General features: G+C 41.9%; 1 protein-coding gene across 3 annotated transcripts in view; it reads right to left on the reverse strand.

The window, feature by feature from the left end:
• The window catches only part of NCOA2 (nuclear receptor coactivator 2), a 285,902-nt gene extending 281,151 nt beyond the window's left edge, over positions 1 to 4,751 (reverse strand). For 2 of the 3 annotated variants that reach the window (XM_039238376.1, XM_039238373.1), the window contains exon 1: positions 4,673 to 4,751. The gene's annotated coding sequence lies outside the window, so the exon portion shown is untranslated. Of the gene's footprint in view, positions 1 to 4,305; positions 4,342 to 4,672 lie in introns of those variants that run through there. The other variant, XM_039238374.1, reaches the window with a different exon arrangement.
• Between the last annotated feature and the right edge of the window lie 9,700 nt (positions 4,752 to 14,451).

Genomic DNA, 14,451 nt, shown 5'->3' on the forward strand with positions numbered 1-14,451 from the left:
TCTTTTCACAATCAGTTTTGCCTCAGTTTTACAACAGCTAGGAAAACTAAACCAACTTCTAAATTATTCACAGAAGTCACATTCTCACCTCTATTAGACACTAGTACCTAGAATCCATAAAGTATGAGTTTCTTTATGCTGTCTGAATTGTGGGTCTATGACCTAAAATTGTATTTTACAGCTTTTGCAGACATTACTTTTAACAGACTTCAAAGAGTAACATGACATAACATTCTTTCTAGTTTGCAATTCATAAACCCTTCTACAACCCTTTAAAACAAAAAAGGAAATAAACAAATGTTAGGAATATTTTTTATTTAAAAAACATGGCATAGTGGTAAATGAGCTTCAGATATGAGAGTAGAAAAAATTAAGGGTGTTGTTCTGTTTTGCTTTGAATGGCTTTCATTATTGGTATGTAAATACAGTTTGATTATTTCGTTAGGGGAAAAGATCCTAATTTCCCACTGAGATTAAGATTTACCGCAAGAAAAGACCAATACCTTAAAACAGTGACTTTAATTTCTCCCTATTATCTTAACTTAAAGTTGATAGAGCATGTAATAACATAAATTACCAAAACTATAAACACAGAATACTGAAAAGCCAATAATTTCTTAAATAGCTGTTCTGCTATAAAAATAGTTAAGCATTAATTATGCTTTTAAATATAATTTTGACCACGACATAATAGTGGTCAAAATATCAAGAACACATTGTGCATTTCAGAAAACCGACCTTCTAGAAAAATTGTTTAATGATTCTTTTCTCTTTTTTTTTTTTTGCTGACATCCTAAATTGCTTAAAAGAATAACTTTTAAACCCAACACAATGCAAACATTTTTTTTTCTAAGAAATTCAATCTGTCAACTTACGGACCATGTTTCACCCTGATGTGATTTGAAACAGCTAGGGTTCTGAATCCTTAAATATAGGGTGTGTAATGAAAGCACTGCTCACAGGTCCTCGGTTGTGAGGCCTAGAAACCTTTAATAAGATAGAGCTATAGATAAAGCGAACCAAGGAGCATTACCCTTTTATGCACTCAAACCACAACCCAAGTCCCCCTCCGATCCTAACATCTTACATTTCCAGTGAAATGTTCCTCTACCAATGAATGAAAGTCATGTAAATTGTATTTAACCAATGAAAGGTTAAAAATCAGAGCTAAACTATCTAAAAAATATTTAATTCATAATTGGTAAGCTTTTTTTTTCTACCCTGTTTCAGTATCCTGACATCCAAAAGTCAAAGAACTCCTCTGTTAAGACTGAAATCCCCAGGAGGAAGAAGGCTCAGATCTAATCTGAGAGCACACAATGGAATCACAGCTGACGATGCACATCTTTTTCTAGATGTCTCCATACGCTTGAGAGGCCCCCCCCATACCCAGCCGGGCTTTAAGGGACTTGCTACTCTCTGCCACCAAGAATCTGAGAACATTTTCAAGGATTGTTGTAGGGAAGGAAGTAAAATAGTGTGTTGCTTTTATGCATAGAAAAGAGAGAAGGGCACACGTCAGAGTGTCCATCAGTTACTAAATTAATAATGGGGGTTTTCAATGTTGTCAAATTTGGAATGTTATTTATGATATTCCCTACTTCTGGCAGCCCAATATTTGTTTTATCCTCACAGTTTTAGTATTTTATCACTAAAATAACATCTCAAAGCCTACAGCAAAATGCAATTGAATTTTGTCTACACAAATATGCAAAATTATACCAAATTAAGAATTCACATGATAAACTTGAGAATGGTATATTACAACAGAACACATGTGTAATGTGTAGTTAATACTGTTCCCTAAAATCTATAGTACCTCCTCAATTATTTCTTATGGTAACCAAATACTTATAAAAGCTTGAGAAGCCAGTATAGGTAAGATAAATATCATATATGTAAGGGACTTCCAAAAAACCAAGCCTCCCAAGATTAAATTCATGGGTTGCTTAACAGAAAATGAATGGATTCCTTCTCAGTTTAATAGGATTCATTCTTTGAACTCCCAAAGATTTTATAAATTCCAGTTGGGAAAAGGGTCCTTGCGGCTGTCAGTGTGCATTAAACCTCACCAACAAAGAATAGGAGCACACTTACACACACATAAAAAAGCACCGTCTCAGCTGCTGCCTTTTCAAACGGCAGCTTCTTCCTGCGCAGCAACCTGTGCTCCTTCTAGAGAACCAAAGACCTCTCCCCCTTATTCCTAAAAGTCAAGAGTTGAGAAAGTCACTGAACTGAACCTGACAACTAGCATAAAACCACCAAAGAGGTCTCCTAACCTTAAACGAGAAAAGTACCCCCACACTGTACAACTCAGCAGTGTTTACGAAGAAACCATTTATTTTTAAGAATCTTTCGTGTGGGAGTAATCTAGCACACTACAGTTTACCTTTTTTTTTTCTGTAGCCAAATATCCTTTGACGAGCTTTGCTTCTTAAAGGCCAACGCTTTATGTTTCAAACAGTGATGCTTTGGTTCCTAACTTCATTTTGTTTACTCAAGAAAAAACAAAACAAAACGCATGCTATAAACAACTTTTTTATGTCATTCCCAAAGCCTAACTTTCAAGCACTTTGGAAACTGGCGGTCTAATTAAACAAGGAACCGGTGAAGCCATTACAAACAATGATGCTTTACACTCCCAATAATCAACTGACGTAAGACTATCCCGACGCCTTCATTTTCAGAGAACCCTTTCAAATTTCACTGTCCCCACGCTGGAGTAGCTGAGTCAAAGTGAGGCAGAAGTAAACTGGTAACTCCTATGACCCTCTGCACATAAACCGGTCGCTGAGGTCCGGAAGAAATCACTACAATATATGCCATTTTAGAAACGGGCCTCGGAGAGTTACTGCCACATCCTAAGTGGCTTTAGACTTCATCGTGTCAAAACGACGTCTCGTGTGGTACCGAGAAAAATACAGTATCTCGCGTGAACTACGTGCCTCCCGGGTCAGGGACCCTAGAAGTGACACTACAGCAAGACCAAGGAACGGGTGACGAGGGATGGACAGGAGTAGCTAGCTCGGCGTCTCCATGACTCCCCCGCCCCGCGTGCAACTCTGCTCTAACTGGTCGAGAAGCAACCCCGCCCCCTTCCTTTCTCCGGTCCCGACGATTGGCTTACCGACACCCGGCAGGTCAGCTCCCCGCCTTCGATTGGCTCACTGCCCCATCAGTCACACGCAGCGAGATTCGGGTCGGTGGGAGGGGAAGGCGTCGGAGGAGGTGGAGTGGGAGTGGGATTAGAGGACGAGGTGGCGGAGGAGGTGTTCAGGCTCGGTCCCTGGTTTGGGAAAGTTTCCCCTACCAGTGACAGACCCAGAAGGTGTTAGGCCCGGTCCCGCTCTGGGCCGGTGCAAAGGGCTCAGGTCCCTGATTCCCGCCCCTCGGTCCCGCAGGCCCCGGAAACCACTAGAGGGAGGGGGAAGAGGGAGGGACCATCTAACCAGGGACGGACCCACCCCCGATCTCGGAAGAGGCGCCTCCGGGACTCCCCGGAGGGGCGAGGGGCGAGGGACCGGGAGCTCCAGCACGCCGCGACGACCCCGGCCCCCTCCCTCAGCAGCCCCCGGAGGCCCGAAGGAGAAGGGTCCCCGGCCCGGGGCGTGACCCTCGCGAGTCGGCCGGGAGGGCCCCTCCCGCTTCCCGCCTGGGGCCCTGAGGGCCTGTCCCTTCAGGGGCGGGGAGAAGGGGGAGAGAAAAGGGGGCGCTGGCGAGCCAACCCGGAACCTCCCGGACCGCCTCCCGCCCCCAGCCCCGGCCCCAGCGCGCCTCCTGCACACATGCCCGCACCCAGAAAGTTAAGTCAGGGGCGAGCCCAGCTCGGCGCGGCCGCGGTGCGGCCCCCGGCTCCCCGCCCCCACCGCGGCCCGGCCTGCTCGGCCCGAGCGCGCCGCCCGCCCCGCCCGCCGCAGCTCTTTCCCGTCCGCCCGCGGCGCGCGGTGCCCCTCGCCCCCCGCCCCCGGCGCTGACACGGGCCCGGGCCGCCGATCCCCTCCTCCCAGCGTCTCACCCCGCCGGCTGCCCCTGACATCGCGCTTCACCTTCACACACCCCCGAGCACTTCCCGAGTCCTGCCTCCCCTCGCCCGACTCCCACCCTCCGCTGCAGTCGCTCCGCGTTTCCATTAAAGAATGCACCTTCTCAGGATTCACCTTCCCGTCTCAGCCCCTCTCCCCGCGAGGGGACAGGAGCCTCGGTTCTCGCCAACCCCGCAGCGAGCGGGCTGGCGGGCGCCAGGGTCCTCGGGCGGGGGCCGCGCCCGCGCCCCCGGCCTCCCCGCCGCGACTGGGCTCTCACCTCTCGCCGGCGCCGCGGGCTGCAGCCTCCGCCCGCCTCGCGCTCCGGGACTCGTCTCCAGAGCTCTCGCAAAGCGCTGGAGCGCCTCCTTTCTCTCCCAGGGACTCCGCGTCTCCCCGCCGCTTCCCGCCCTCCCCACCCCCCAAGCCCCAACTCCCCAGCTTCGCGGCGCCTCCGGGATGCAACTCCCGTTTTCCGCACACTCCGGCAGCGGTCCCCGCACACAAAAACAGCCCTCTCTGCGCCGCACGGGTCTGCCGGGCTCGGCGCAGGAAGGGCAGTCGCAGCCGGGGGTGGGGACGCGGCGCCCCCCGCCCGCCGCCCGCCTCCCGCCCTCCCTCACGGCCCCCAGGGAAGGCGCGGTTACCGGCTCGGGTCGGTCACGCCGTCAGGTGCCGGCTGCCGTCGGCGCTGACCTTCGCCGCCGAAGCGGCGGCTGAGGCTGCGGCCGCCATGTTCCCGTGTTAATAACTGCTGCCTGGTTGTTTATTTCAATGGAGATCCTCCCCCAACTCCCTCCTCCTCCTCCTCCTCCTCCGCGTCTCCGCACTTGCGGAGAGAGACACAGACCGCGCGAGCTCGCGAGCAGGGGAGGGGGCTCGGGAGCCAGGCCGTCCCTCCCTCCGTCTCCTTGGCTGTGGCCGCCGCCAAGTCCTGTCACTGGGGAAAGGACGGGGCGGAAACTTGCCTCCTGCGCCCCCGGAGAGGGGGCAGAGGTGGACGGAGGGTTCTCCGGGGAGCAGACCCTGGCCGCGGGGTCCGCAGCATCTCCGTCGGCAGAGTCCTCTGAGAAGGCGACTCGGGGAGAGGTGAAGAGTGAGGGGGAGAGGGAAAGGGGACAAAATGGGTGAATGTGGAAAAGGGAGGGTGATCTATGGGTGACTGCAAGTGAAGGGAGAGTAAACAGACGACTCCATGGGAGGGCAAAGGGCAGTGCCAAAAAAGAAAGCGAGAGGATGGGACAGGCCGGGGCTGCAAAGTGGAGACAGTGGGTTCTTGGGGCTGCAGACGACAGGGAAGATGCCCCGAACGAAGACCGGTGAAAGCCAAGTGCCTCGGGAAGAGCCTCCCGCCGGCGCGCAGACCGGGCCCCTCTGCCAGCAGCCTGCACCCCTAGGGCGCACCTCACGCGCCCAGCGTCTGCTGCTACGGCCCTGAGGTGCCCCCCGTCCATCAAGTCTCCTTCCGCTCCGACGAGGAGAGGCTTCTCCTGTTGCAGCCCTAACTCCAGAGGGGATGGAGGGGTGCGACTGCGGGAGGCGAGCTGAAAGGGGTGCCACCCAGCAATCGCATAATACAGCAAAAGAGCCCACAGTATGTAAAACCTAACCTGGTGGAGCATCCTCGTCCCAGGATGAATCACAAAGTTTTTTTTATCGGAAAACCCACTTTCTAAATGTCAGAAAGTGATGTTAGGGGGATGCAGGAGAGCTGCGCCAAAAATTGGAGGAGGATTCTCACTTGAATATTACTTGGATCAGTTTTATGCTTTGGAAAAGCAAGGTCTTCCCAACTTAGATATCATTAGTTGGGGAAAATGAACAACATTTGCATAATAGATTTCCTTATTGTAGTCTTATGAGAAAGGTCACTTGCTATAGACCATAATAGTGTTTATCGAACACATACTATGTGCCTGGCAGTATCCTGAGTAATTTATATGCGCTATAGATTTTGATCCTCGAGTTTTACAAGGTAATTACCATTTTTATCCTTCACAAAAAACTTAAAGAAATAAAGTAATTTGCCTACGATTATACAGCCAGGAAGCGGGAGGGGATTTGAGCCCAGAGCGGGCTCCAAAGCCCACACTTTTAATGTTTTCAACCTCAAATTTGTGGGAATACCACCAGTTTTATTTTGGGAGAGAAAATGTGTGTGTGTGTGTGTGTGTGTATAGATGGAAAATGGAAGGCTATTACAACAAATTGTTAGCACTGGGGAGGATAATAGTGGGTGTGTAACGGGGTACTTCCACTTTTATACACTTAACTACAGTGTTCATAATGTTTGCATCGACTGTGTATTAATTTAGTAAATTTTTAAAGATTATTTAATTACCTGCCATAACAATTATGTTCCCTGAAAACCCACAGCTCTCCAAAAAGAAAAAAAAAAAAAAGGAGAAATTGAGGGTGTTTATAGACTGTCATCTTCCACCAAATACTAGTCCATAGCATTATTGCTGCACTCAGATCTTGTCTCCTGTCCTCACCCCTAACACTGAGTTGTAATAAAGAATCTCTTTCTTGATTTCTTTTTGGCAGAAGTCCTGAACCCATCAGCCCTCTGCAACAGTATATTTCACACTGTCAAAAACCACCCATGATATCTGTGCAAATAAATAACTCCCCGTTGCATTTCCATATTTCTCAATAAAACTTACTACGTGCTCAAGATATATGACTGTTTCTACAAAAATAAAACAAACAAATCTGACAGCACAGCGTAGTAAGTTCTATGTCCAGCTGCTACTCGATTGCCTGGAACCTTGAGGAATCCTGTAACTTCTGCTCTCCAGTACAATCTCTGGGCTCCTTCAGCACTTCATGCTGTCGTTCTAATAACATTGTGTTGTACTGGAGTTGTTTATATATTAGTCTTTCTTCACTACATTGTAAACTAATCAGGCCTCTCAACCATATCTTGTTCTGATTTTTACATACTGTAACTCTCACATATGTTTTTGTGTTTAACCGAGTCTGTAAAACATAAACAATAGTTTCTGATCCAATCTCCATGTCCCCTTCCCCACCCACCTCACTCTCCAATACCTTGCTCATAAAACATGTTAATAAAAAATGTTTGCAGTATTTTTATAGAACTTAGATTCCTATGAGACCTCAGAATAATGGTTATAGAAACTAGCCATGAGTATTAGTGAATTATCACTGGGATAATGTAAAATGGAAAGAAGAAAATGTAGTAAATAAGTTGACATAATGATGCAAAGAAAAAAAAAAAGCAAAGATATAGGAACTAGGTATATCACCAACAGAGAACAACCCAATAAGGAAAAAACTTGTGGGCACAAAAAAAATGGGTACAAATCATAAAGGGGAAGGAAATTACTGAAATTTAGTAGAAGCAAAAACTTTACAGACAGTGTATGGATGAGGCAATTAGACAAACCAAAAAAAGTCTGCCCAATTATAAATGCAATATGAAGAAAAATGATAACTTCTATATTTAACAATATACCTAAGAAAAATGAGAACAGTGTGAATACAATAAGGTAAGAAATTTCTATTTTGACTGCCTCTTTTCCTCAATCAAGGTGCTTACTGTCTTCATACTTAAACTAAATAAAAATGGAAGATTCAATGCCATTTTCATATTATTAATACTATTAGCATACAGCATGATATAATGAGAGGTAACACAGTATGGTAAAAAAAAAAAATCTGTAGAAGATAGGGAAATAAACAATGAACTGTGCTTTGCTACTTACTATTTGACTTTAGACAAGTTACTAAATATCTGTTTCTTCATCTGTATAACTGTTGCACTACTCAAATGTATTTTAACAATCAAACTCTTTATACAAACATAAAGAAATATTACTATGTTGACTAGGTCTGTGCATAGCACAGTTAACCTCTATTTTGGTACACTCTACTTTCAAATTGTAAAAGTGAAAACCTGTATTTCATTCCCTTAAAAATGTAATTATTGGAGGGGAGGATCAATTAAAACATTTATTTGACAATTTGATTATTGAACAAAACAACTATTTGACCAACTTTTTCATTCTTATTGTTTGCTCTTTCCAAATCCCTTAAATATTATAGCTAACATAAATGTGTCTAATATAGTTCAAGCATATTACATATATTTTTATTTCTAGTCAAAGTAGGCATTATATGCATTATTGTTCCCATTTTACATATGAGAAAAGTGAGGTTCAGAGAAACTAATTTATGCAAGATCATAAAGCTGATTTTACAGCATGGCTAACTGATTGTGCTAAGAGTCTGTTCTCCATCACTGAATACCCCTGCTACTTTACACAACACATAGTCTTCACCTTTATTTCCTCAGTACCTATAACAATGCCTAGACTAGAATACAGGCTCAAGAAATGACCAGGAAATAACAAGTAAATGAATGAGAGGCTCCCTTCAAATCATACTGAGTACTGTCATAAGATTAATGTACCCACTTTCATTCTATTACTGTTCCACTTGAAAACACTTAATCCTTCGTTGCTTACAGAATACAATTCAAATCCTTTACCTTATATTCTTCAGTATAACGCTATTTTTTTCTAGCCATATCTTCTGAAGTAATAACAGCAACAAAATCTTAATATACCTTCAGTCATTCCAGGGTATTCTGAAATTGACTGAGTTTCAATCTTGGCTCTTACTAACTGTGTGAACTTAAGAAGCAGGTTATTTAGCTTCTCTGCATTATCCAATGCAATGAGGTAAGAAAATAAAAAGGAAGGAAGTAAAACCATCTTTATTTACTGATAGTGTGATTGTGGACACTTGCATTTCAAAATAGCATATAAACTATTAAAATGAATGCAAGATCACAGGATATAAGGCCTACATACAGAAATCAATTATATTTCTACATATTAACAAGAAATGATTGGAAAATGATATTTTAAAATGTTTACTTAAGCATAAAAAACACCAAATACTTAGGAATGTATGTAACAAGATGTGCAAGATCTCTACATTGATACTAAAAACATGGCCGACAGAAATTCACAAAGGCCTAATTGAAAGGAGAGATAGGTAAATTCAATATTGTTAAGATATCAGCTCTTCCCAAACTGATCTCTGAATTTATTACAATCCCAATTACAATCCCAGCAGGTCTCTTCAGTGAAAATTAAGATGCTGATTTTAAAATTTACATGGAAATAAATATTATCAAGTAAAGCCAAGACAAACTTGAAGAAGAACAATCTGGATAACTGACACTACTGATTTCAATACTCACTATAGAGCTACAATAATTAAGACTCTGATATTGGTGTAAGAATAGACAAATAGATCAATGGAGCGGAATAGTGAGTCCAGAAGTAGATCTCTAAATATACAGTCAATTGAGTTTTCACAAACTCATTACAGAAATTCAATAGAGAAAGAAAAGTCTTATCAATAAATAGTGTGGGAACAACTATTTATTAGTATAGGGAAAATGAATATTGACTCCTACCTCACACCATACATAAACGTAAATTAGAGATGGATCATAGTAGGCTTAAATGTTAACACTAAAACTATAGACCTCCTACAAGAAAAATTGGGATAATAAATATTTTATAATTTTGAGGTAGGCAAAGACTTTTTTAACAGGATATGAAGAACACTAACCAGGAAAGAAAAGTAAATGATAAATTGGATTTCATTAAAATTATAAACTTCTGGGGCTTCTGGGTAATTCAGTCAGATAAGCACCTGACTCTTGACTGGCTCAGGTCATGACCTCATAGTTTGTGGGCTCAAGCTCCCCATCGGGCTCCCGTGCTGGCAGTACAGAACCTACTTGGGATTCTCTCACTCCCTCTCTGCCCCTCACCCGCTGGTTCTCTCTCTCTCTCTCTCTCTCACACACACACACACACAAAATAAGTAAATAAACTTAAAAAATTAAAATTATAAAATTCTTATAAAAAATGCCACTAGGAAGAGAAAAGGCAGTCCACACACTGGGAGAACATATTCACAATACACCTATTGGAAAAATAACTGTATCCAGAATAAGTACAGAACACCTCTAAATTAACAACAAACAACCCAATAACAAAATGCATGAAAGACTTGAAAAGGCACTTTACAAATCTATGTGAATGATCAATAAACATATGAAAAGATGCTCAAAGTCATTAGTCATCAGGGAACTAACACAAGTTAAAACAACAAGAGATACCACTTACACACCCTCTAGAATGGCTAAAATTATAAAGGCCAACAATTTCTAGTATTGGCAAGAATGTAGAACAGTTGGAACTCTCTTTTGTTGCTGGCAGGACTATACAACCACTTTGGAAAATAGTGTGGCACTTCCTTTTAAAGTGAAGCATATACTTACCATATGACCAACAGTTCCCTCCTAAGTATTTACCTAAGAAAACACTGATCTGGATGATGGTCACATTTTGACAATGGTTTATAAAAATTATTGAGTTGTATGACTGGAATTTGTTCACTTTGTTATCTGTAAATTATACCTGAACAAAATACCATTTCGACATCTAAAACCATGGAATAAGAGAGACCTTCTGCAATATAATGAAGTGTATATGCAAAAAGCCTCTAACAAGTGTCAAACTCAATGATGAAAATATTTACAGCTTCTCCCTCAGATTGGGAAAGAGAATTGGGGATGGAATGTCCACTATTACTGTATTCAATATTTTACAGAAAGTTCTAGCCAATGTGATTTTTTTTTAAAAAAAGTATAACTATTACTAAGGAAGAAATAAAACTGTCACTTGCAAATGCTTGTATGTTCATGTGGAAAATCCAAAAGAATCAATGAACTATTAGAATTAAATTTAAGATCTCTGGAATGGAAGGTCATTACACAAAATTCAATTGTATTTCTCTATGTTAAAAACAATTATAAAATTAAAACTTGAAATGTACATTGAAAAGCTGTTTGGCAATGTCCATTAAAGCTGAGCATGTCTGCTTTATGACCCAGTAAATTCCACTCCTAAAGCATATATCCAATAGGGTTCCTCAATAAGTGAATGAATACATTATAGTGTTTTTGATCAGTGGAATACTATATTGAAATGAAAATGAACAAACTAAATCATATATAAAAATAATCTTGAGTGAAAGGTGTCAGATACAGAAGAACAGCATTGTATGATGTTATTTATATAAAGATCAAAGACAGACAAAGCTAACTTATAATGGCAGATACCAGACAGCTGTTACCTTTGGGGGAAGGGGGAGTAGATGGCACCCAGGAAAGCACATGGGGAAGATTTGGGGATGTTGAGAATATCTTATTCCTAATCAGAGTAGAGGTGACATGTGTATGTTCTTTCATGGAACATTTTGTGTACAGCTCATTCAAGGTACACACATGTGTACCTATATATATTATATCTCAATATAAAAAGTGTTATTGTATACATTTACTGACGTCTCCCTAACTAGACTGCAAGCTCCTTAAGGACAGGGATCATATTTTAGATTTCTTAATATCCCACACAGGTTTTAGCACAGAGACTTTCTGAAATAGTACTTTACATAACGTAAGAAGATACCAGTGCCAATAGTTCATTTGGTTTTAGTAGAAGTACAAATAATAAAGTAAAACAACATACATACATATATGTACAAATATAACCGATTTATAAAGTGTTAACATTTTTCCTACAATTCTCCTGTCTCTTATGTTTATCTGAAATAACTCCAAAGTTAGCTGTTAGAAATAGAATCTAATAAGTTACATGCAATATAAGAATCACAACTCATGTACTCCAGTAAGAAGCAGTATACAGATCCATCAGATGTTGGACTTATCTCCCTAAATGTAGAACACCATTCGGGTAGACTGATGGGGATCTTCAACTAGAGAAGTAGGTTCTAAACCAGAATCTGAACCCATAATCAGCGTGGCCTGGACATTTTGTTGGTTGGTTGATTGACCACATTTTATTGTGGCAAAATATATGTAAGATAAAAATTGCCAATTTAACCATTGCTAACTGTACAATTCAAGTAAGTACATTAAGTAAGTACATGCATTAAGTACACCCACATTGTTGTGCAATCATCACCACTACCCATCACCAGAACTTTTTCATGAAAATATTTTGGACACATTATTAGATGCATCTAGGACTTTGTTTCTTACCTGAGTCCTACATTTTTAAGATCTTGCACAGTTTGGAAACATTGTATCAGGAAGCTAAAAAAGCACACTCAGAGGACAAAAGCCTCCTTTGGTTAAAATGTAAGATTGTTAGAAAATCCTAGGTCTGGAGGGGGATGTTATAGCCAGGCAGAAAAATATCTTTGAGAAAAAGGGCACATCTGAATAGCAGCTCTTTTTTCTTGGTAAAAGAACCATCTTCTTGCTCCTTTTGAAATAGGCCCTTGTAAACACAGACCACTTGACAAATAGTCCTACTCACCACAGAGCACTCAGTCGAGCAATATTTCTAGGGCTTTAAAATATAAAACTCTGTTTTTATTCAAAACATTTGCTGGGTCAATCAATGTTGTATTTTAATTAGTTCTATTATTTATGAATCAGTTTTTGACATCCTTGATGAAATGCCTACCCTCCTGGCTAACGTTGTTTTGTTTTTAGCTTTTCTCCAAGATGATTATGATGTTCTAGACACACAACTATCTGAAAGATTGCAACTGTTCTCTTGCACCATCCTAAGCCCTGTTTAGATGCTGAATATCTAAGTTTTCAACTGAGTGGTAGGTATGTGAATATCTGTTGCTCTTAATATCTGTTGCACATGTTAGAATATTTTGCGTATATTCAGTATTTAATAAGAACAATTTTGGAGTGCCCGGGTGGCTCAGTTGGTTGGGTGTCCAACTTCAGCTTGGGTCATGATCTCGTGGTTCATCGGTTTGTGCCCCGTGACAGGCTCTGTGCTGACAGCTTAGAGCCTGGAGCCTGCTTCAGATTCTGTGTCTCCCTCTCTCTCTCTGCCCCTCCCCTGCTGATGCTCTATCTCTCTCTGTCTCAAAAATAAATAAAATATTAAAAACATTTTTTAAAAACAATTTTTAAAATTCCTTCTACGATAAATATTTTACTTAAGCACATGCTTTTGTTAAAAAATAACAAAAGCTAATATTTAGATCTTGCTTTTCTTTTTGACTAAGTTTTTAAATAAACCATGATTCTCTCTCTGTCCCTCCCCCACTTGTGTTCTGTCTCTCTCTGTCAAAAAGAAATAAACGTAAAAAAAAACTTTTTTTACTGAGAGAAAAAAGGGCTCCTGGGTGGCTCAGTCAGTTAAGCATCGACTTAAGCTCAGGTTGTGAGTTCGGGCCCGGCATCAGGCTCTATGCTGACAGCTCAGAGCCTGAAGTCTGCTTCAGATTCTGTCTCATTCTCTCTGCCCCTCTCCCACTTGTGCTCTGTCTCTCAAAAAGAAATACGTGTAAAATTTAAAAAATGTAAAATAAACTATGACTTTCTAATACTCTCAATCAGTGGGTTCTTTCTAGTAAATCCAGTCCCTGATTTATACATGGCCAACCAACCGCCTAAGATGGGTAAGGTTCTTGTTGGCCTGGAACTTCCTTCTCTTCCTGCCTCTGCCTGGAGTTTTCCCGACTCCTGTTTCCTCTTCCCCCTTCCTGCGACAGGCTACTCAGCCGTTTCTTTCCCTCTGTTAATACTGGTTTCATTTACAATATCACCATTCCTCCATGCCCGGGCCCTACCCTCTCAGGGGTTGATCGTTTCCTTTGCTCAGAGTCCCTGCTGCCATCCTGAAGAGCAAATACTAAGCCACAGGTGAGTCTGAGGACCCACATTTCCAGAGGCTTGTCGTGTTAACGTAGACCTGCTTCACAGGGTTCTCAGGCAGGTGCAACAGCCTCAGGTCTAACCGCCCACAGAAACACACGCGCGACGGTTATGTTCTATTACCACTGCAGGGCTGTGCAGGTTTTAGGAAGGCAGCTCTGAGAACCTAACCCCCTTGTAAAACCTTGTTTCTGTAGAGAAATATATTCCACTTCACAATCAGTCAATGAAAAGGGAAACATTTGAGAGAAGTCCATGAATATTGCCTGTACTTTTCATCTAAGACTTCAAGCTTTTCACAAAAAACGTTGTTTTCTTAAAGAGCCTTTTTGCCACATCTAATAGTTATTTAGGAACTTGCTATATTCACAACTAAGACACATATGTTAACCAACTATGGACATGAAGTATGAGAGAGATAATGCACAAATTATTACCAGTGGTGTTGGATATGCTTCTTTCCATTTATTAATTCAACACAAATTTATTGAGTTGCTATTCTGTGCAAGAACATTATTCTCATCATTAGAGACCCAGCACTGAATACCAGGCAACACCCCTATCTTAATAGGTTTTACAGAGGATGTAAATACTAGGTACTTAAGTATTTGTTGAATGAATGCTTAAATGTGGCTAAGAAAACCATTAGAATGTGATAACTAT

This window comes from Hyaena hyaena, unplaced genomic scaffold (genome assembly GCF_003009895.1).
Source record: "Hyaena hyaena isolate Hyena2069 unplaced genomic scaffold, ASM300989v1 scaffold_139, whole genome shotgun sequence".
Taxonomy (NCBI): Eukaryota; Metazoa; Chordata; class Mammalia; order Carnivora; family Hyaenidae; genus Hyaena; species Hyaena hyaena.